We start from the raw sequence: 21,942 nt of genomic DNA on the forward strand, positions 1-21,942 counted from the left end.
ATATGACCTAGGTTGACTAAGTCAACCTCTTCATACTCATCATTTAAGAAGATGATTTAAATGAGGTGAAGCACCTCATACAATTTAATCTTAATATGGTAAAGATTTAATATCATCAAACAATTCATATGAGACCTAAATGACCAGAGTATCTACCTCATTTTGAAATGTTTGTGACAAGATTTAAATTCCTCAAACAATCATACATGAATTCATGTTGACCTAAGTCAACCATTCATCATCATCATTTGAGAAAATGATTTAAATGAGGTAGAGTTCCTCATACAATTTAACAATTCTATTTGTGATTTAAAATCACCAAGTATTTCATGTGAGAGTATTTTACCAGGGGTCCAAACTTCATATGAAGGTACTTGGGCCAAGATTTAAATGAGGTGTAACACTTCATATGATTTGCATAATAGTTTTGGATAATATCCACTAACTAAAATCGCCATATAGTCCTTTATTTAATTTGGGCCATGATCACTCAAGGTAACCATACCATATTTTTGCATAAACAATTAGTGTAAGTGAAATGTGAATTATAGCAATTGGATTCACTTCAAAATTCAAATTGGTTGATTTTTAAGATTTATTTGAATACTGAAAAGTCTCTGACTTGTTATTTTCATCACATTAATTCTACACAAGAATTCAAGGTGGGACCAGTGGGGTTGGATAGATCTTTTTGCAAGCTTTTCAACAATATAAAGTTCATCAAATTTGGTTGGTTAGATTTGAAACTATTTGAATTCTAGCACAGAGCCAGTGTTTGAATTTATACCAAATTATTTAACGGGATTTGAATAAACGGGCCTAGGCGGGAAAATTAACAGGCTGCGCAGTGCAGAAGGATTGGGCCGGCCCAGCTAACGCTACGGGCCAGCTGACAGCAGGCCCCACCCGTCAGTGAGCCAAACTCACCGAAGCGGTATGGATGATCGAGGGACGTAGGATCAGAAGAAGATCGTGCGGCGGTGCGTCGTCGTCATCGTCGGGGAGAAGGGCTTGCTGCCGCGGCGGGGGTAGGGGGTCGGCGGCGAGCAGGAACTCCGGCGAGCGGCGGCGTTGAAGCGAGACGATGTTGTCGGCGACAGGGAGTCGATTGGTAGCAACGGCGTCGCCTGAGGTGGACTGAATCGACGACGGCGATGAGCTACGGGTGCGGCAGACTCCGGTCAAATTCCGGCAATGGAGGGCCAAATCGAGGAGGGGAAGGGGGATTGGCGAACGAGGGGAAGGAGGGGAGGCGACTGGTGTGAAGAAATCAAGCGCGGGGGCTCTCCTTTTATAGGCAAGTGAGGGTGCTGCGGGGCAGTGGTGGTGGCGACATGCGCGCGGCGGTTCCGGCGGAGGAAGGGGTAGGCGAGGATGGCGTACTGCTCAGCGCGTCACAACGGTCCTTTGAGCATCAATGGCGCGGTACGGCGAGGCGTACGACTGTCAGGCGATGGCGCGTACTGGCGCGGCAGAAGCGGGATCTCGTCCTTGTCTCCGGCAGCGGCGGGCACGGGTCGGCTACGTCAGCGTGTCCTTCGTGTTCCCCGTGCTGCGGCGAGACTCGTGGCGAGAGAGGGGGTCCGGGGAAGGCGCAGAATGTTGAGGCGACGCGTGCACCGTGGGGCGCGCGGACGTGCACAAGGCGATGTGGCCATGCCGCCCGTGTCGCACGGGACGTCGCGGGCGCATTCTGGCTAGGACGTTGTGGTCCACCTCTCGACGAACGGCGGCCACAGGCGTGCTCAGGGGACCAAGGCGAGCATATTTGGCAAGGTGGTCGAGGCCACGGTGGAGAGAAGGGAAGAGAGGGAGATGCTCATGGCCACGGCCGGCATGGTGGTGGCTTGGCATGCATGGCTCTCCATCTAGGCTTGCTATTTGGTGTGATAGAGGTAGGAGGGATTAGGGAACAAGGTGGAGTAGTTTGGGGCAGTAGGGTTAGGCCAAAACTATTCACAATAGGGTTTTTGGTTTGTTCCATATTTGTAAATTGCAAATTTTGCCCAAATTCAAATGGGTTCAAAAGGTTGCAAGATTTGGAAAAGTTTGTATTTGGTTGAGTTGTAAATGCTCAGAGACCAAGAGAGGTGGTGGTGGGATTGTCCAATTCAAAGAATGGCAAAAATTGCTAAGTGTGAGATTGTTCCACATAACAAAAAGTCTCAACTTTGCATGAGCATAGAGTTTGATACAAAGTGAATTTGGCATGGTGGTCTTTACCAAAGTTGTTCACCTTGATGTGCTCTTGGATGACAGGCAAAGAATTGGGAAAGTGTAGTTTGTAAAACTTTGAGATAGAGGGGCTCAAAGTAGTGACCAGAATATAAATGGCAGATTTGACCATTATTTTATGTGAGCACAATTTGAGTTTGAATTTGATTTGATTTGTGTTTCTTTGATTCCAAAAGTTGTAGTAAGTGTTTAATAACATAAAAAAACTAATGGTGAAGGCCAAAATGGTCTAGGTCAAAGATTTGTAAAAATGGCATAAACCATATGTGAGGGTTTTGTGATTTTCTAACTTTTATTCTTTTATTTTTCTTTGCTTTATTTTGACAAGAATGAGGTTTCTTTGGTGTGAGATTGAGTTGGGTAAAAGGTTCAAACCATTTTGGGGCAATATGGGTGCCTAGGTCAAGGTTTGATATTTTGGCTAAGTGCCACATATGCCTCTATGCATATGTTTGATTTTATTTTGTTTCTCCCTTGAATTGGTTAGTAAGTACTTGGTTGAGTGTGTTGAGGTATTTCCAATCATCTACCCAAGGTAGACAAACAAAGTTTTAGCATTTACACAAAGTAGCCATAGGCTTGCATATGCCCTTTTTTCTTAATTAAGATCATTTCTTTTTATTTTGTTTTTCAAAGGTTGATGACAAGAGGGATGAGGTTTAGGGTTTGGTAAGTTTTGCAATGGTTCACCATCATTTAGCAAAGTAAGAAAAGTAGGGTTCAAAATTTACATATTAGGGCTACATGCCCACATATGTCTTTTTCTTTATTTTGGTTTCTCAAAATAGATCCAGTTGGATTTGAGAAGGTTAGGGTTTAGGGTTTTTCTTATTTGATTTCTTTCTCTTTTATTTGGTATGTGATCTTCACTAGATCACTTTAGGGTTTTAGGGTTTATCACACAAACATAGTAACACTCATCATGGCAAAGCACAAGTATTAGGTATGAGCACTAGGCATAGCACCCAATTTAAGAAAAGTTTTTGTTGGTTCTCATTTTTGGAAAAAAGGAAATTCATTTTCTCTTTGTTTTAAAATTTGGGATGTTACAAACCCTTCCCCCTTAAACAAATCTCGTCCCGAGATTTTAAGAAAAGTTAGGTTCCTAAGAGAGATTGGGCGATATGATTTAACAGGAAAACATACTTGGCATGGCCTGAGGTGCTTCTGGTGCTTCTGTTGCAGTCATGTTGTAGAGGCGGCCGTTGTTGTTGTTCTGGTTCCTTCGGGCTGCTAAGCGGCGCTGTTGCTGAGCAGGTGCAGCAGTGTTGGCGGCAATCTTGGCAAGCTTCTTGGGGCACTCATTGGAGTAGTGACCCACAACTCCACATTCATAACAAGTTATGGATGACTTGTCCTTAGGGTTGACGGGGATGGCATTGCTTCCAGTCTTTGGGCCAGGGTTGTTGTTGTTGTTGTTCCCGTTGTGGTTGTTGCTGTTGTGGTTGTTGTTGGTGTTTCCTCCGGGCTTCGGGGGTCCTCCATTATTGTTGGTGTAGCTTGGGTGGTAGGTCTGAGCAGGTGGCTTGTTGTATCTTGGGGCAAATCCTCCAGATGAGTTGCCGCGGTACTTCTGAGCATTGTTGGGTCCATTCTGGGGCATCATACGGCGCTTGCGGTTCTCATTGGCTTGGTGCAGTTTCCCTTCCATCTGGATGGTGGAGTCCACCAGGGCTTCTAGGTCAGCAAAGGGAATGTTGACCAGTACAGTCTGCATCTCATCATGTAGTCCATTCAGAAATCTCTCCTTCCTCTTCTCATTGGTGTCGGTTTCGTCGGGGGCATACCTTGACAAGGTGAGGAACCTGTCGCGGTATTCTACCACCGACATTCTGCCTTGCTTGAGTTCACGGAACTCGTCTCTCATCTTCTTGATCAGTCCTTGGGGCACGTGATACTTGCTAAACTTTAGCTTGAAGTCTTCCCAGTTCATCATATGTCCCGCATTCATTGCGCGGGCGCTTGTCCACCAGGCTCGTGCAGGTCCTGACAGGTAGTGGGTGGCGAACAGTACTTTCTCTGTGGCTTCAACTCCTGCAACTTCAAGGTTGTTCTCCATTGTCTGGAGCCAGTCATCAGCATCTAGGGGCTCTTCTGTCTTGCTGAAAATAGGTGGGTTGGTGTTTTGAAAGTTCTTCAGTTTTGACCCAGGGTGGTCGTGGTTTCCATGGCCGTGGTTGTTCTGAGCGATCTGCTGCCGTGCGGCAATGTTGGCTTGGCGTTCAGCTCTCTCGGCTTCGCGGTCTGCCATCATCATCTCTAGCATCTGCATCATGGCGTCTTGGTTGGCGCTGCGGGTTGGTGGGGCCATCTGACATCGAGGTAGATGATAAGATAAGAGGGAAATTTCTATGTTTTGTTTGATTTACAGTTCAAAAAGTTCAAAACTTGAAAACTTGAGTAGTGTTGAGGGGGTAAAACCGACAACACTTTTTCATTCATACCAAACATCACACATTACAAATCTAACACACCGTTGGTTTGAAGAACCATTCATTCGCTCTACGATACAAGGGGATCCTGATACAACTCACACCTACTAAAGTGCTTTAATGATACTACTCTTCAGGGTGGATCCTTCGTCTTCACGGGTAATGTGCTTGGCGAGAGGCGAGGGCGTTGTCCAAATCCCTGCGGGTTTTGTACCGCCTGAAGTCCTGGTGTGCTACATAGTGGTTCATCTCCGTGTGTGTTGGCATGGTCATCGGTCTTCCCATGGAGTCATGTCTTGGGTAGTAGATGAAGCGAGTGTTCCGGATCTTGTTCTCATTTTCTCCACACAGACGGGCAATGGCTTCTTGCATAGCTCTGACTAGTCCTTCCTTCCAGGTGCTTCCCGTTACAGAAAACCATATGGTTTCCCATACCGGGGCTCCAAGCTTTCTTCCTAGATCAGCAGAAACTTCCCACCGAGGTGGTCCTCCCAACTGATCATTGAGAGGTGTTCCGAAGAACTCGGGATACGGGTGTCCTAGATATTCCACTAGTTGCTTCAAATCTTTTTCGAACCTTAGGTCGCCTCCGTGACCAAGCTGATGGAACTCCCATTGGTACTCCATCTGTGAGTAATTAGGATAAGTAAGTTAGTGAAGTGATCCAGTGTGAAAAATTTTATGTAGAATTTCAAAGAAAAGTAGAGAATAAATTTCTCTTTTTGAAAAAGTTATCAAGGATAAGAGTGAGAATAAATTTTCATAAATATTCACTTTATTGGTTTTGAAACTAAGTTTTTCAGACGTCCATTCTAACTAGGGTCTCCTAAGGTCAAACAATGGCTCTCATACCAACTTGTCAACACCCGGATTTTTAAGTCCAGATGCCTGTTATGCCATACATCGCAATCCCAGGAATATTGTTGTTGCGAGACATAACAGTTGAATATCATAAGTCATCATTCATTACATACCATAGTCGTCTTACAAATTCGGATCACATGATCCATATTACACAAATAGTTGATCTATCGATCAACGAACAAACACAAGTTCATAGCGGAAGCGTAAGATAGAAGGGACTCTCTAGTCCACGGGCCAACGCTTGACGTCAGGAGTAGTCCTAGCTGTCGTAGACGTCCTGCTGTCCATCCTCTTCATAGTCTGGCCATTTGAATAGCCAGGGACAAAGCCGTGAGTACTTTAAAGTACTCGCAAACTAATACTAATGTAAGTACTAGCAATTCTAGTAAGGGGGATGCTAAGCTCTAGTTTCTTTTGCATAAAGCCAATTTTAGTTCACAAGTATTTGAAATAAAGACTCTTCATGTGCTAACTAACTCAAGTGGGAACATTAGTGTCATTCCCACAACTCTGTTGTAAGTCAAAGTCACCAATTCAATTTCAAATCACAAGTCACCCTTCACATGTCACATTTTTGAAAAGTTCTGATGACGGAACAGTATGGCCTTTCCAACCGTCCATAACCGTGGACGCGGCTATTCGAATAGTTCTACACTCTGTAGAGGTCGTACACTTGTGCCACAACATTTGCAATAATCCGTCAGGGTTAACTGGCCCTGATTTACCACACTCCGTGTGCGGACTACCAACCATAACCTTTCACTTACATACCCCAGTATAGGCATCTCTCCCCATGAGCTTGGCCTCCCAGTGAAGACAAACTGTCAGCCTGGGAACTGCACAGGGCTTGGGCCGGACATTCACCTCATTTCACATCATATCACATCATTTCATATTTCTTTGGAGGCAGCCCTTGGCATAACCCCGATGACGCTTGTTTAGAGGGAACCCATACTAAGATACATAAACTTCTAATTAAGCCCTACCCATATCAGGTATTGTGGGGGTACTTGCAAAAATTGGAATGGTATCGCATCCGAACCCAACCATCAGTTTTCGTAAAATTCACCAAGTCATTCACAAGTCATATTCACCTTCAAAATCTTTCAGTAGAATGAATCATCATCCCAAGGTTTTCAAAGTCATTGCATTTCCCATGTTCCCATCTAGAGTAGTCAATTTTATTTATTTAGCAATAGCAACTAGTCATGAGGGGTGCTATCTAGCTGTGTTTGCTCTAGGCTAATTTTGATGCTCTTGTGCTACTCTAGACCAAGTGAACCATAAATCAAAAAGTAAACTTTGAAAAAGCAAAGAAAAACTGATTGCAAGGTAAAACATAGGATAGGATCATTAAACATAAAGTAATATGTAATGGTGCCTTGCTCTTGTGGAGCTTTGCATTAGGGTGGCTTGCAAGAGTGTTAGCTTGCCTTGGTTGGGGAATTGGTCAAAGTGGTCTTCTTCTCCTTGGAAGTAGAACTCCTCCTCCTCTTGATACTCCTCGGTACTAACGTCTAAAATACGAATACGGGGCACACAATCATCATACCAAACTTATTTACTAAACTAGGCACACTCATGATTTACACAACTTAAACTAGCATCACACATTACTATTAAGTGGGTAGATGTGTTTTTCTTATTTAAGAAAAATAATTTCCTCTCATACTAATTTAGGTGTTATTTTCAATTACTTAGAGAAATAATTTCCTCTCATTATCTTATTAAGATTTAATTTCTCTCATGAATAATATATGACCTAGGTTGACTAAGTCAACCTCTTCATACTCATCATTTAAGAAGATGATTTAAATGAGGTGAAGCACCTCATACAATTTAATCTTAATATGGTAAAGATTTAATATCATCAAACAATTCATATGAGACCTAAATGACCAGAGTCTCTACCTCATTTTGAAATGTTTGTGACAAGATTTAAATTCCTCAAACAATCATACATGAATTCATGTTGACCTAAGTCAACCATTCATCATCATCATTTGAGAAAATGATTTAAATGAGGTAGAGTTCCTCATACAATTTAACAATTCTATTTGTGATTTAAAATCACCAAGTATTTCATGTGAGAGTATTTTAACAGGGGTCCAAACTTCATATGAAGGTACTTGGGCCAAGATTTAAATGAGGTGTAACACTTCATATGATTTGCATAATAGTTTTGGACAATATCCACTAACTAAAATCGCCATATAGTCCTTTATTTAATTTGGACCATGATCACTCAAGGTAACCATACCATATTTTTGCATAAACAATTAGTGTAAGTGAAATGTGAATTATAGCAATTGGATTCACTTCAAAATTCAAATTGGTTGATTTTTAAGATTTATTTGAATACTGAAAAGTCTCTGACTTGTTATTTTCATCACATTAATTCTACACAAGAATTCAAGGTGGGACCAGTGGCGTTGGATAGATCTTTTTGCAAGCTTTTCAACAATATAAAGTTCATCAAATTTGGTTGGCTAGATTTGAAACTATTTGAATTCTAGCACAGAGCCAGTGTTTGAATTTATACCAAATTATTTAACGGGATTTGAATAAACGGGCCTAGGCGGGAAAATTAACAGGCTGCACAGCGCAGAAGGATTGGGCCGGCCCAGCTAACGCTGCGGGCCAGCTGACAGCAGGCCCCACCCGTCAGTGAGCCAAACTCACCGAAGCGGTATGGATGATCGAGGGACGTAGGATCAGAAGAAGATCATGCGGCGGTGCGTCGTCGTCGTCATCAGGGAGAAGGGCTTGCTGCCGCGGAGGGGGTAGGGGGTCGGCGGCGAGCAGGAACTCCGGCGAGCGGCGGCGTTGAAGCGAGACGATGTTGTCGGCGACGGGGAGTCGATTGGTAGCAGCGGCGTCGCCTGAGGTGGACTGAATCGACGAGGGCGATGAGCTACGGGTGCGGCAGACTCCGGTCAAATTCCGGCGATGGAGGGCCAAATCGAGGAGGGGAAGGGGGATTGGCGAACGAGGGGAAGGAGGGGAGGCGACTGGTGTGAAGAAATCAAGCGCGGGGGCTCTCCTTTTATAGGCAAGTGAGGGTGCTGCGGGGCAGTGGTGGTGGCGACATGCGCGCGGCGGTTCCGGCGGAGGAAGGGGTAGGCGAGGACGGCGTACTGCTCAGCGCGTCACAGCGGTCCTTTGAGCATCAATGGCGCGGTACGGCGAGGCGTATGACTGTCGGGCGATGGCGCGTACTGGCGCGGCAGAAGCGGGATCTCGTCCTTGTCTCCGGCGGCGGGCACGGGTCGGCTACGTCAGCGTGTCCTTCGTGTTCCCCGTGCTGCGGCGAGACTCGTGGCGAGAGAGGGGGTCCGGGGAAGGCGCAGAACGTCGAGGCGACGCGTGCACCGTGGGGCGCGCGGACGTGCACAAGGCGACGTGGCCATGCCGCCCGTGTCGCACGGGACGTCGCGGGCGCATTCTGGCTAGGACGTTATGGTCCACCTCTCGACGAACGGTGGCCACAGGCGTGCTCAGGGGACCAAGGCGAGCATATTTGGCAAGGTGGTCGAGGCCACGGTGGAGAGAAGGGAAGAGAGGGAGATGCTCATGGCCACGGCCGGCATGGTGGTGGCTTGGCATGCATGGCTCTCCATCTAGGCTTGCTATTTGGTGTGATAGAGGTAGGAGGGATTAGTGAACAAGGTGGAGTAGTTTGGGGCAGTAGGGTTAGGCCAAAACTATTCACAATAGGGTTTTTGGTTTGTTCCATATTTGTAAATTGCAAATTTTGCCCAAATTCAAATGGGTTCAAAAGGTTGCAAGATTTGGAAAAGTTTGTATTTGGTTGAGTTGTAAATGCTCAGAGACCAAGAGAGGTGGTGGTGGGATTGTCCAATTCAAAGAATGGCAAAAATTGCTAAGTGTGAGATTGTTCCACATAACAAAAAGTCTCAACTTTGCATGAGCATAGAGTTTGATACAAAGTGAATTTGGCATGGTGGTCTTTACCAAAGTTGTTCACCTTGATGTGCTCTTGGATTACAGGCAAAGAATTGGGAAAGTGTAGTTTGAAAAACTTTGAGATAGAGGGGCTCAAAGTAGTGACCAGAATATAAATGGCAGATTTGACCATTATTTTATGTGAGCACAATTTGAGTTTGAATTTGATTTGATTTGTGTTTTTTTGATTCCAAAAGTTGTAATAAGTGTTTAGTAACATAAAACAACTAATGGTGAAGGCCAAAATGGTCTAGGTCAAAGATTTGAAAAAATGGCATAAACCATATGTGAGGGTTTTGTGATTTTCTAACTTTTATTCTTTTATTTTTCTTTGCTTTATTTTGACAAGAATGAGGTTTCTTTGGTGTGAGATTGAGTTGGGTAAAAGGTTCAAACCATTTTGGGGCAATATGGGTGCCTAGGTCAAGGTTTGATATTTTGGCTAAGTGCCACATATGCCTCTATGCATATGTTTGATTTTATTTTGTTTCTCCCTTGAATTGGTTAGTAAGTACTTGGTTGAGTGTGTTGAGGTATTTCCAATCATCTACCCAAGGTAGACAAACAAAGTTTTAGCATTTACACAAAGTAGCCATAGGCTTGCATATGCCCTTTTTCTTAATTAAGATCATTTCTTTTTATTTTGTTTTTCAAAGGTTGATGACAAGAGGGATGAGGTTTAGGGTTTGGTAAGTTTTGCAATGGTTCACCATCATTTAGCAAAGTAAGAAAAGTAGGGTTCAAAATTTACATATTAGGGCTACATGCCCACATATGTCTTTTTATTTATTTTGGTTTCTCAAAATAGATCCACTTGGATTTGAGAAGGTTAGGGTTTAGGGTTTTTCTTATTTGATTTCTTTCTCTTTTATTTGGTATGTGATCTTCACTTGATCACTTTAGGGTTTTAGGGTTTATCACACAAACATAGTAACACTCATCATGGCAAAGCACAAGTATTAGGTATGAGCACTAGGCATAGCACCCAATTTAAGAAAAGTTTTTGTTGGTTCTCATTTTTGGAAAAAGGAAATTCATTTTCTCTTTGTTTTAAAATTTGGGATGTTACAGATAGCGATTCCCTTTGTCATGCGATATTTTACTTGTCCGAGGTTCGATCATCGGTATCACCATAACTTGTTCAAACTCGTTACTGACAAGTACTCTTTACTTGTACCGTGGTATGTCATCTCTTGTGATCTATTCACATGCTTGCAAGCTAATTATACGACATTCCACCGAGAGGGCCCAGAGTATATCTATCCGTCATCGGGATGGACAAATCCCACTCTTGATCCATATGCCTCAACTCACACTTTCCGAATACTTAATCCCATCTTTATAACCACCCATTTACGCAATGGCATTTGATGTAATCAAAGCATCCTTCCGGTGTAAGTGATTTACATGATCTCATGGTCGAAGGACTTAGGTAACTATGTATCGAAAGCTTATAGCAAGTTGAACTAAATGACTTGATCTTATGCTACGCTTATATGGGTGTGTGTCCATTATATCATTCATCTAATGACATAACCTTGTTATTAATGAAATCCAATGTTCATGATCACGAAACCATGATCATCTATTAATCAACAAGCTAGTTATATAAGAGGCTTACTAGGGACTACTTGTTGTTTACATAACACACATGTATCAATGTTTCGGTTAATACAATTATAGCATGGTATGCAAACATTTATCATAAACACAAAGATATTATAATAACCACTTTATTATTGCCTCTTGGGCATATCTCCAACATGCCTTGGACAACTTTTCTAGTTCAGAACCTAGCCCGTGCCCCATCAGCAATTGGAAGGTAAGAACCGCCCCGAAGAGACGGGAGCGTCGCTTCAGTACCTCTATAGCTTCAGAAGACTCGATGAAGAAAGCATCTGCCATCTCACCAAGGGTCTTGTTCTGGCTCAGCTTTGGGAATATCATCGAGTACAACCTCGACAAAGCTCCCTTCATCTTTTGCAAGAGACCTTGAACTTGGTTATTGGATTAAGTGGCAAGCGAAAGAGCATCAGATATAGAATCCTCTCGAAGCTTGCATGCACGATCAAGAGGCATGTCGGCAGCATCTGGAAAAATCACGCATAAGCAATCCAGAAGATAGTATCAGAAGAATACTGTGCGACGGGTGACAAGAAACTTACTCAACAAGCTCGAGATGGACTCTCGAAGAGTGCCTTCCTTTTCATCGGCTGCAATGGCAGCTTCGCGTCTGGCTTCTTACTCGTCTTTCAGTTTCTTCTTCAGCTTCTTCAGCTCATCCTTCAGCAGGATGTTCTCGTTCTGAGCATCAGCAGTGAGCCTGTTGGCTTCCAGCACTTGATCAGCCGAAGTTTTAATGGCCTTACGAAGCTGAGCATTTTCAGACTCTAAGCGGGTAAACTGATCAGCGAAATCTGCCACATCGTCAACTGTGGCAAAAATCGGCTGTAGGAAAGAAGAAAGAAAGTTATGATAAATCGCATGGGAAATAAAGTAAATCATCGGATCAAGAACTAGAAGAGTACCGAGTCGAATATTGTACTTACATGATCGCGAGCAATCGAAGGGGTAAAGGCGCTGGCGGAAGGATTAACCATCGACACAGGAACCTTGGGGACAACTGTTCTTCGAGGTGGCGTCAGTTCGGCAGCCGAAGGATTCGACTGCCTCGCCCATTCAGATCTTTCAGAAAATAATGTTGCCCTCTTTGCGAGAGGGACTTCATCATCATCGTCAGGGCTGTAAAGAAGAAGAATCACATTTCAGATAAGTTGAAGAAAGATAAATGTAAAGGGGGAATAAGAACTTACATGTCCAGGTCATCTTCATCGGCAAAGAGACCGGTCGAACTCTTTGCAGCAGGAGGAGGCGACGCAGTGACGTTAGCATCATCATCTTGTCTGCTATGAATCGATTCAACAGTTGTCATCAAATCTTCATTAATCTTCCTGCGCCGCATAGCCCTAGTGCGGGCATCATCCTCGGGGGCTTCGTCGCCTTGGACGTCGCTGTCCTCGAGAGCATGCTGCCCGTCTTCAGTCTCCTCTGAGTCATCATCATCCTCTGGCTCCACCCCACTTTCGGGTGTAGGAGGATAACATGGAGCAACGGTGGAGGCCTATCGACAAGTAAAAAGACTATCGAGTTTAAATACAGAAATAGAAATAACCCTTGAAGCAAATTTAAAGGAAAATCACCTCGGCTGGAAGATGCTTGAGATCGAGAGGGGGACGAGCCGAAGTCAGGACAATATTTTCCTTCTGGCTGAGACGAGTCAGGCGCCGCACCTCATCACGAAGTTCTTCGTCAGACAGGCCGACTAAGCTGGCCCTTGACTTATCATTTTCGCTGATGTACATCCACAGTTGATGAGGAAGAGACATCAGTGGCTGCACTCGACGCTTTAGAAACACCGAGACCACCTCAGTGCCACACATCGTCAAAACCCCTGCACTCTTCAGGTCTGAGACCTTTTCGTACAGTTGGTCAGCTATGGCACTTTCATCGGCAGTAAGAGCGTTCCGCCAGGATTTCTTCGGCATAGCAAGGGAAACATCTTCAAACGGAGGAAGGTTGGAGCGCCGTCCGGATGCTGGGATGTCTCGCAGATAGAACCATTTCTGTCGCCAGCCCTGGACAGATTCCTTCATCGGATAGTCAAAATAATTGACCTCCTTTCTGACGACAAAGCCGACGCCGCCAACAACGGGGGGACCGTCATTGCCATTGTGGCGTTTGACGTAGAAGATTTTCCTCCACAAGCCCAAGTGGGGGTCAATGCCGAGGAATGCCTCGCACAATGTGATAAAGATGGAAAGATGAAGGATAGAATTGGGGGTCAGCTGCCAGAGCTGAATACCATAGAAGAAAAAGGAGAGAACGAAGAAATTCATGGGCAGGAAGAGAAAGCCCATGAAACAAGTAGGCAACGAACATGACAGTAAAGCCCTTTGGGGGCTTTGGGCGAGAAGAAGAACCTGGGCGGCGGATGTCAAAGTCGGCAGATGAGATGAATCCAAGCGTGCGCAGCCCACCTCGCGATGGGAAATGGTGGAGGCGCACCAGTCGAGGCCAACCTTGGCCGCGCCCACTGAGGCGCTTGAACCACCAACTCCCTTCTTCTTTCCCATGGTGGTTGAAGTTCTCGGAGGCAGGAGCAATGGTGAAAAGGAGCTGAGGAGGAAGATGAGTAATGAGGAAGCGTAAAAAAGTGAAAACGGAGGAGGTTCTCTATTTATGGTGAGGACTGTTGGGGAATCGTGGCCGTAATACTAGAGATCGTGGGGAGGTGGATGAAGATCCAACTATACACGTGTCCAAGTATGGGAGATGAAACTGACGGCCCATTACTCCCACTACGTGTGGAAATCGAGGAGACGCCTTGGTCAATGCACAAGCAGTGGTCATTTCCTAACTGATCACGCAGAAGTAGGGTGGGCCCGTCAGGTCATGTCCTGTCAATCAGGCCGCAGCAGTGGTTACGTCATTGATGATGTCATAAGAAATGTCGACTTTAATTGGAGCATTCGAAAGGAACTGAAACAATCGAGTGGTTCGTTCTTAAGTTTACACGCGGTTGCCAGCATCCGCGCCTAGACTCGGGGGCTACTCCCATCGGGAGCACTAAACGCGCACCCGATGAAATTTGGACTCGAAGACTCTTTCAGATCCAGAATCATGCCCGGGGACTTGATTCTGTGTAGGGTAACGTTGTTTTGCCATCGGCAGTTAACCATCAAAGTTGGGCAAGCTACTCGATATCCTTTACGTACTAAACCTTGCTTAAAAGTATTAAAGTCTCGATATAAGAAAATGTATCGGATGATCCTGACGATTTGCAGAAAGCTTCGGCAGAAGAAAACCACTCGAGTAGTACAACTTGAGTCTACGCACGGTTGCAAGCATCTGTACCTAGACTCGGGGGCTACTCCCATCGGGAGCGCTGAACGAGCACCCAATAAAAGAAGATGCTACTGTTACAAGGAAGTCAAGATTTATCGGCTAAGGCGAACATTCGACAGAAGGCATGCTTTCAGTCCCTGCCCGAAGTATCTTCGGCCAGTCACTCGAGGGCTAGTGATGTGGGCATTACCCTTCGGGTAACTAATGTTGCACTATCTCTTGCGGCCCAACCAGGAGCCCATGAAGGCACTCGATGGCCAGGTGAGACGCTACGTCGGTTCCTAAGAAGAATTCTTGAAGAACAAGGCGAGAAGACGGAGAATACGAGGAAAGTTTAGACCTAGGAATCTTTGTAACCTAGTCGTGCCTGGACAGACCTCTCGAGACCTGGCTCCCAATATAAGGGTTAGGAGAGGGGCTGCCGAGGGACACAATCTCAATAGCCATAACCACCGTAAGTCTAGAGCTAGGTTTCCGTAAAACTTAGCTTCTCGACAAAAGTCATAGTCGAAACCTTCGGCACCCCATTGTAACCGATATTTTCAGCAATGAAGATCAGACAAGCATGACGTAAGGGTTTTACCTCATCGAGGGCCCCGAACCTGGGTAAATCGCTCTCTCCGCTTGTTTGATAACCGATATCTCGTGTCAGCCTACATGATTCCATCTACCCTAAGCCCCTTACGGAGGGCATTGCCGGGGAGTACCCTCGACAGGCTTTTTAGTAGAGAGTGAGGCCGAAGCATCTCCCTCTACTAAAGAGTCTTTGTCCTTGTCCTCTATGATGGGACTAATGGGAGGGACCGACGACTTTAGTAGCTACGCAAGATATTTTTTCATAACTAGCATATTAGATTCCAAGGAGGATCTCAAGGATGTTTCCAAAGACTTGAGATCGTCCATGGAAGCCGGATTCCCGGTCCCTTCCGTAATCTCATCGTCTGGCATACTCTTAGGCGGTGAAGCCCGAAATAAGAGCGGAGGCTCTGATACCAATTGAAAGGATTGTATGCCGCACCTAGAGGGGGGGAGGGGTGACTAGGTGCTACCCAGTTTTTAGTTATTTTTCAATTAAGGCTTGACACAAAGGTAAATTCTCTAGATATGCAACTATGTGAATTTACCTAGATGACAAGATACACAACTATGCAAGATATCAGTAAGCAAGATATAGTAATGCAATAAAGGATAGAGGTAACCGAGAGTGAAGCATGCAAAGAAACAAGGGATGATTCCCGTAGTTCCTTACTTTTGAGGGGAAATATGTCTACGTTGGAGGGGTGTGGTCGCCACAAAGGCCTAACCAACGCCACAAAGGCCTAGCTCACTTGTCCACTAAGGGATTTCCTCGAGGCGGAAACCGGACCGTTACAAGGTTCTTCGGGCACACATCCACAACTGAATGGAGGCTCCCAATAGCTGTAACAACACAACAACATCAAGATCAAATCAAGTCACAACAACTAGGGTTTCCAAAAGAAACACTAGCAATGGTGCCCTCAAGCAAATAAGGGTTGAAATGAAAATCTCTTCAGTGAAGATGTAGATCGGGGTCTTCTCCTTCGATTCTCCAAAGATCAAGAGCTTTGGGTGGTTGAGGGAGAAGATCAAGTGATTTTGGTGGCTCATCTTGAGGGGATGAACTTGGAGAGAGTGAGCAACATGAGCTTGGGGAAGAAGGGGGTATTTATACCCCCCCAATTGAGCCGTTGATGAAAAGTGAGGCCTAACATTCCGGTCCCCCCGGAATATCTAGTGCAACATAAAATATCCAGTCAAATGTCCGGGCCAAATCCAGTACCCCCGAACCCTTAAGTCCTTAGCCGATTTCAGGGGCCGGATACTTGCAAATATCTGGCCCCGGAATATCCGGCCTGGGGCAAGTTTGCTCCTTCCTTTTTCTTGCTTTTCATCCTGAATTCAACCATAGATTAAATGTGCACCATTTCAACGCACATCAAGGTATCACACATGTTGTCATCAAACACACAAAACCATAATGTTGCAGAGATGTTCTTTCACCAGAGCGGTTTGCGTCAAATACACATGCCCATAGTTGCAGAGATGTTCTTTCACAAGATATTTCCATAGTTGGTATCGAGGGCGTTGTGCAGCCGATTGTGCCTCTAGGACTTTTATCGAGAAGTTTCTAACCCTAGAAGATTTGGGGTCCTAGGTAGATTCAGGCATGAGAATTAGAGGGACAAGTAGATGATGCGGCCTAAGGCCACGTGGGTTGCCCGATCTCACGAATTGACCGAGGGAAAGACGGGGGAGAGGAAGAACACGAAGAACAGGGCGAAGAACACGATGAACACACGCGAACGCACGCAACACAACCCGATACAATTCCGGTTTACTCCCGATAGCCCGAACCACTATCCCGATAGAATCTCTCAAGGGAGAGACACGCGGTAGAATCCCCGAGAGGAAGATCGGTATACGATCGGTGGAATCACACGAGTGAGAGACCGGTGGTAGAATCACAAGTGTGAGAGACTAATCATATAAGGAGTGCCTTGTACAATAGATTTGGGTAAATCTAAGGAGGGGGTTTCCCTAATCCCAAAGGGATGGTGGAGGCAATGAGCCTAATTCTCTCAAGTTCATTCCTTACCTAATGAAGGGGGAGGTGGGAGCCTATATATAGGGAACCACTAGAGGAGGGGTAGTTTAGGCATACAAAGAGCATAGTGGGATGGTTCAGCTCATGGGCTTCATAGTGGGGACGGCGGTGTCGGCGTAGGCATGGCGACAGTGCCGTCTTCCTCCGGCATCGAGCAGGGTGGAAGTGACGACCATTCCGGGGCGGTACTGCCGGCCTTCCTGGACGTATCTCCTTCTTCCGTCTCCTCTTCCATGCTTCCGTGACGTCGGACTTCAGCGTAGTTCTTGATGATGACCATGATGCGGATACGACCGAAGGTCGGGCTGCATCATCTCCCCCCACTTGAAAAAGAGTCGACCTCGACGATGAGTCTTCATGAATGTGTAGAGGAGGTAGATGGCACCAACACTTCAATGTCCCTTCACTTGTCAAGAGCCCTATCAATAGCACAAGAAAAGCAAAGGGGCAATCAAAGCGTAGCCAGCGTTCAATGGGTTTAGGAAGAGGGCGCAAGTAGAAGGAGGTCACCTTATCAAAGTGTCGGTGTGCTCTCATTGAGAGGTCTTGTGTAGTGGAAGTGTGCGGGCAAAACCTCTCATTGGAGCTCACTTGTATCATGCTCTCAAGAGCTCTTTTTGTCAACTCGTGCTCAATCGAGGTTGACATTGGAGTTGGGGTACCTACACACATGTTAGACAACAAGAACAATGTGTGTGCATGGTATATGAACACATCATCCATCATGATGGTCCATTTCTTTTGCACCTCACCATTAGCGTTAAGCAAAGCATCATAATAGATATGGTGAATATGCGTAGTAAACATGGGAACATGCTCAACATGGATATATGCAAAGTCTCCAAAATTTGAGAGAGCTATGGGGGCAATCTCATTTACAAGCACATTAACATTATGGCAAACCAAGCATTGGAAAGAACAATTGTTCAACATTTTGGTTGCATTAATGGGAGAGTATTGCAAGCATCTAGCACAAAACATGTTCAACATTGTATCATGGTTGTCGACAAACCTAGGGAAAGAGCAATTGTTCATCAAGGTTGTCACAACACAAGAATTAGCATCATCATTTTCATTGCAAGCAATACATGGGAAAGAGCAATTGTTCAACATATTGCAAGCAATAGGATAGAAATCGAAACACTCATAGCATGGCATGGTCATGTTATCACAAGCAATCAAGTCCACATGATCAACAATGTTGGTATCAATCAAAGCATCACATGGGAAAATGAAAGAAGCATATGACATAGCATTTGTATCATCAAGATCATGCATGCACTCATCAATCTTCATGTCCACTAGTGGGATCATGGCATCATCAACACCCATATAGGTACCTTTGTATTCCCGCTCATATGAGGTAGGTGTTGTGGAAGAGGTAGGCTCGACGTGGCCTCCATGTTCATCTTCAATCAAGCATGGTGTGATATCGTCATCTTCATGCACCATGTACATCTTCTCCATGATCTAAGGCGTCTCGTCATCCATGGCACCTAGTGAGACACAAGGAAACACACTAGAGGTAGAGGGTAAGATGTTAGAATTGAAAATGGCCTCACATGACCTATCAACTACCACTCTCATCTCACTTGGTGTTTCACTCATGCTCTCGAAGTGGAGGCACTCATCAAGCTCACATATAGTGGAGTCGCTCGTCTCACATATAGTGGAGTCGCTCATCTCACATATAGTGGAGTCCCTCATCTCCATGGCAATGGCGTCGTCGATGTCCGAGCAACCTAGCAAAGAGGAAGAGAACACAAGAGGAGTAGAGGTTAAGTTGTTAGAAATCGAAACATCCTCACTCGACTCCTGGTGTGTATCACTCTTGCTCTCAAGGTGTTTGAAGTAGGATTTGCACTCGGCTTTGTCTTGGAGGGTCATTTTGGCCTCTCGAGCATCTAGCTCGGCGAAGTATGCTCTCATCTCGGCTTGCTCTTGTGGGGTCATCATGTATATATCTCACTAGGAAGGTGTATATGTATGTGGTGGAAGGAAAGCTACACAAGTATCTCACCTATCAAGAAAGTATCGGAAAATGGTTCAAGCCAAGAGCAAAGTCGAAATGTATCGGGGTTACTCACACACACACTCAAAGCACACGCAAAAAGGCTAAGAACTCTATATGTGGTGGGTAAGGGTGGATAGCAAACGAAAAAGATCAACGGAAAAGTCTATTGTCAAATGTGGGTAAGATCCAAAGTCAAATGTCAAAAGTGGTGATCTATGTCAAGAAAACACGGAAACACACACAAGAAGATCAATGGGGTTAGCGCGACCAAGGAAGTGAGCAAGTGACAAAGATGATCCTAACGAAGACTATAAGCTCGGTGTCGCGCCAACACAAGAGAGACGGTAGTTCGGTTGCATAAGAGGGAAGCAACAAGATTTGCACAAATGCCACTCTTCTCTTTTCTCTCTTAGTGCTCACAAGCTTTGCACTCCTTTGTATCGGTGGACACACACTCTTTTTTTTCTTTTTTTTTCACTTTTTTTTTTCTCTATGCTTAGAAGCTTTATTTCGCTCTATGTATGTATATCACTTTTCTTCTTTTGTGTATCTTTCTCACCGAGCTTGCTTCGGAGCTTTGCTCAACTCAACGCACACACACACCCTCTCACGGTCGTGACACTTGTGCAATGCTTCGCAACACTCGGAAAGCCACTCTCAACGGGATAGGTACACAAAGAAAGAAACGGGGCTACAAGGGGTGAGGGGTGCAAGTTATACCTAGATGAAAAGGTTAGGCGGTGTCAAGCACACGAACTTGCGATGGTGTCGACGATGGTGTCGAAGATGCGCCGGAATCCGGGGTGCCGATGCCGTTGTCGCGGTGTTGATGTAGGCGCGGAAGCGGTTCTCACGGACCAAAGGCACTCCAAAACGGAAACCGGGCAAATTAAGTCAATGCCCGAAAAGTTGGGTCAAAACGAGCGGTCAAAATTTGGGCTCCAAAAATCGTCAAAAATTAGAGATGGGCTATGTGGAGTATTTGGGGGATGCTGTTAAAATTTGGAGTCAAACGAGCTCCGAAAAGTTGTCAAAATTTGGGGCAAAAAGTGGAGCCAAAATTGGACGAAACTGGGTCGAATCGGTCCAGAACCCGGTCAAACCGGATCTGGGACCGGCGCGCCCGGTCCAGATCGAGCCCCGGACCGGATGGAGCCCCTGGATTGCGCCGGATGGCACCGGTCTGTGCTCCGGTTTCAACCGGGTGGCCCGGTGTGACGTCCGGTTTGGCTCCGGTTGGAGTCTGCCGCTGCCGAGCTTGCGTGGGTCGAGCGGAAGGGCGGCCTGGGGCGAGCGGATCGCGTGGTGATTCAGCGCGTGGTGGAGCAGATGCTGGCAGGCAGCGCAGCGGGAAGAAAGGGGCCTGGCGGTGGTTGGCGTGCGGCCCGGCGCGAGAGCAGCGAGGCGGGTCCAGCTGGTGGCTAGGGGCGGCCGGTGCAAGGGAATCGCGCGGGCGAGGCGCCTGCGGACGAGCGGCAGCGAGTGGGCCAGGCGGGCGGGGCCGCTGGTGGCAGATGCGAGCAGCGGAGGTGCCGTGCGGCGGGGTGGGCCAGGAGGAAGGCGCGCAGGCGAGCCGTGGCCTGCGGAGGTGGTGGCCGACGGGAATAGGAGGCGGCCGCGCGGCGTTGCTGGTTGGCTCGATTGGGGGCGCGCGCGGTGGGGCCACAGTGGCGGGAGGCCGGCGCTCGAGCTGGTCCTTGGACGCGCGCGCGATGAGCAGCGGATGAGCAGCGCGCTTGGCTGGGGCCGGCTCGGGAATTGCTCACTGGGAGGCGGCGTGGCTTGGCGGGCGCTTGCGCGGTGGGCGAGCAGAGGCAGAGCGGGTGGACGCGCGCGTGGGCGGGATTGATGCGGCTCGTGGCTAAGCGACGTGCCGGCGGTGGTGGCGTAGGACAAGCAGGCGGCGGCGCGTGGTTGGGCGGCGCAAAGCAGGCGCGAGGTGGGGCGCTACAGAAGGAGGCGTTGAGCGTTGACTCACGGGAGGAAGACGAACACGCGACCAGTTCTTCACGGAAACGAGCCAAACATACTCAGATCTGGATGAAATCGGATGAAATTAGAGGGAAAAAATATGGGGAAACATAGATCAGCACTAGTAACACCAGATCCGTGGATCAAAATCACAAAAAACGCAACAAATCCGGAGATCAATTTTCGAGCTATTTTTTGGGCAATTTTTGGAGAAATTTTTTGGGCGAAAATTGGAGAGATTTATGGTCAAATTCGTGGCAACCTTTGCTCTGATACCATATGATGCGGCCTAAGGCCACGTGGGTTGCCCGATCTCACGAATTGACCGAGGGAAAGACGGGGGAGAGGAAGAACACGAAGAACAGGGCGAAGAACACGATGAACACACGCGAACGCACGCAACACAACCCGATACAATTCCGGTTTACTCCCGATAGCCCGAACCACTATCCCGATAGAATCTCTCAAGGGAGAGACACGCGGTAGAATCCCCGAGAGGAAGATCGGTATACGATCGGTGGAATCACACGAGTAAGAGACCGGTGGTAGAATCACAAGTGTGAGAGACTAATCATATAAGGAGTGCCTTGTACAATAGATTTGGGTAAATCTAAGGAGGGGGTTTCCCTAATCCCAAAGGGATGGTGGAGGCAATGAGCCTAATTCTCTCAAGTTCATTCCTTACCTAATGAAGGGGGAGGTGGGAGCCTATATAGGGAACCACTAGAGGAGAGTAGTTTAGGCATACAAAGAGCATAGTGGGATGGTTCGGCTCATGGGCTTCATAGTGGGGACGGCGGTGTCGGCGTAGGCATGGCGGCAGTCCGTCTTCCTCCGGCGTCAGCCGGGGTGGCGATGAAGACGACCATTCCGGGGCGGTACTGCCGGCCTTCCTGGACGTATCTCCTTCTTCCGTCTCCTCTTCCATG

This window comes from Lolium perenne, chromosome 7 (genome assembly GCF_019359855.2).
Source record: "Lolium perenne isolate Kyuss_39 chromosome 7, Kyuss_2.0, whole genome shotgun sequence".
Lineage (NCBI taxonomy): Eukaryota > Viridiplantae > Streptophyta > Magnoliopsida > Poales > Poaceae > Lolium > Lolium perenne.